This window comes from Gymnoscopelus braueri (genome assembly GCF_963280865.1).
Source record: "Gymnoscopelus braueri genome assembly, chromosome: 5".
NCBI classification, from domain to species: domain Eukaryota; kingdom Metazoa; phylum Chordata; class Actinopteri; order Myctophiformes; family Myctophidae; genus Gymnoscopelus; species Gymnoscopelus braueri.
The window spans coordinates 9448310-9451044 of record NC_137606.1 but is presented as its reverse complement, the minus strand read 5'-3'; the positions used below and the strand labels follow the sequence as shown (position 1 = coordinate 9451044).

Sequence of the window (2735 nt, the reverse complement as noted above, 5' to 3'; positions counted from 1 at the left end):
TTTCCTCCTTCCAGAATATCCTTATTAGTGAATCCTTATATTCACTATAGCATGATCAGATGAGTCCAAAGACACCTACAAAAGAGGTAGACATAATTTATCATAAGAGTCCAGAGTCCACAAAGGTGTAATATTTAATATGAACTAAAAGTCTAATCTTACCATGTCTGGCACGCTTTGGACAGCTTCGAGCTCCGAAGAGAATCTTACAACTGCCCACTCCGACTTTCTCAAGCAATTCCCACTTCACCATTCCAAACATCTAGTCACACTGAACACGACTCAAAAGGTTCATAATGTTGAGATAGGCTGAGTGACAGGCAAATGTTCGATGCGTTGCGTTCAGAGACCACTTCAGCACCCCGGAGAGCTACTTATGTCTCACAGTTTAGTTGTTCACAAACAGGTCCACTCCACTCGCAGGCAGCATCTTCCAGCTTGAAACAGAACCATGACAGACCAGATCGGTCAATTTACACATTAGCTTTCTCTAGTTAGTCTGTCTTACAGGAATACAATAAAATAAAAAGTGCTTCCCGATGAAGATTGTTTCCATACAGTGTTGAGTTAACCGATCCAAATATTGGAAATGGAAAATGAATGAAAGATGTACTAAAAATATATATATTTGATTTAAAGAAATCTATTAATTAATAAGAAAGCAGGTCTAGGTGGGCTCTAGGCCCATTCAATCCCTTCAAAGTGACCTGAGAGCATGTCGATGGTAGGCGTTACTCATTAACCTAATCCATATTCTGTAAGGCACAATATAAGAGGATTGACAGCATAGGCTACATAGGCTGGGGTTGGAGAGAAACCAAACCTTGCTATAAGGAAGAAGTGAAGCCCTTTCCCACCTCACAAAAATCATCAGATATTAAAATGAACGGATGATAACATGATAAAAACGACACAGACATTATGCAAACTCAGATCTAAGATCATTCGAGGCTTTTTACCATGGAGACACCTTGTTGCACGAAGACACCTGAACCGCGCCTTAATTGGTCTAATATGCCAACTGCACAGGCCCCGCAGTTTAAATGAATTTGCACCTTGGTGGACAGGGAGTAATTAGAGATAACGAAAGGTTATCCCAGCCAGGGAGCCCCATGAGCTTTTCATATTTGTTTGCGTCAGTCTTTTCAGCTCTTTTGACAACGCCACCCGGGAAACTGCAGCATGAGCACCAAAACACCTCCAAAACCCTCTACAACCTAAAGTGAACATTGATGTCAGTTTAAGGGACTGAATAAGTTGATTTACTTGTACAGGATCAAATCATAGCATTGTCTAATTTGATTATGACCCTCGTGGCCTTGCAGCAAGCAGTACCAATAGGATCATAGCAATTTTGCTAATATTGAAAACTGTAAAGTAAATAAATAGCCTAAAGCAAAACTTAAAACATACAGTACATTATTTTGTTACTATGTCCATAGTCAAATAAATATACATATAACTGTGAGTTGTGGTGGTTTAGGATGTAGGTATTAAATATCCTAACATCTAAGTTACATTCAATTAACAAAATAAAATAAAATACTGTATATCAAAATATGAATGACTAGTACAGTCAACATTTTGTCAACATTTTGACAACACAAGTCAACATTTTGACAAAGGTATAGGCAGGCTTCACATCACACTATCGCACTGATATCAGGCTATCGCCGTTCCACCTTTGTTGACCCATATCCCATAAGCTGATGAGCCTCTTAAACGTAACACCTTGATACAGCTGTACAGCATCCAGGAATAGAGGAGAAACATGAGGGCTCAGCAGAAAACCCCTGCTGTGAATGGACACCGATGGGCACCAGTACAGTACCCTCTACTGCACTGTCACAACATACTCCCTCTGATTGATGTTTGCCAGTGGTGGAAAAAGTACTCAAATTTTTTTCTTGAGTAAAAGTATTAATACTGCTATTATAACAATACTCTGTTACAAGTAAAAGTCCAGAATTTAAAATGTACAAAAGTATATGTATCAAAATGTTCTTAAAGTACCAAAAGTAGAAAGTACTCATTATGCAGAATGTCCCGTTTCACAAATTTTCAAATGTGTAAAATTGAAAATAGCAGATCTACAAGATCACAATAGGCTATTTTCAAATGGCCAAAATGTATATAGGGCTGAAGTGGTTAATGTATGTGTTGTAATAATAATCAAAATCTACAAAGTAACTAGTAACTAAAGTGTTCAAATAATTGTAGTGGAGTAAAAGTGCAATATTTGCCTCTGAGATGTAGTGGAGTAGAAGTAAAGTATTGGAAGTTGGAAATACTCAAGTAAAGTACAAATACCCCAACATTTTACTTAAGTACAGTACTTAAGTAAATCTATTTAGTTACTTTCCACCACTGTCTGCAAGCGTGCAGTTACATATATACAATTATTGCATACATTGGAACATGTAAGATTGTAAATCTTACAACCGACTGCACACAATTTACCTACTGTACGGATACCATTATGCTCATAATGACAAAAACCCTGATTGTCCCAAACACAATCTGAAAAGCATTTGAAACGGTTTTAATCAAATGTACTCTAAAATCAAACTGGTACCAAATAGATTTGCAACCTCAGGTGGTACTGGCTGGTACCACATTCTGTAAATTCAGCATGTCATAGCTCTTGTTTTACTCTGTCGCCATCTGTTGGATAATGTCTTGCACTACAAACTGGCGCATAGATCCTAAACGATGAATCAGCCTTCACAAAGAAA

General features: G+C 37.7%; 1 protein-coding gene across 1 annotated transcript in view; it reads left to right on the top strand.

Moving 5' to 3' along the window:
• Nucleotides 1-2735, top strand: part of LOC308085076 (tsukushi-like) — a 147164-nt gene that overhangs the window by 125789 nt on the left and 18640 nt on the right. The gene's annotated exons all lie outside the window — the stretch shown is intronic.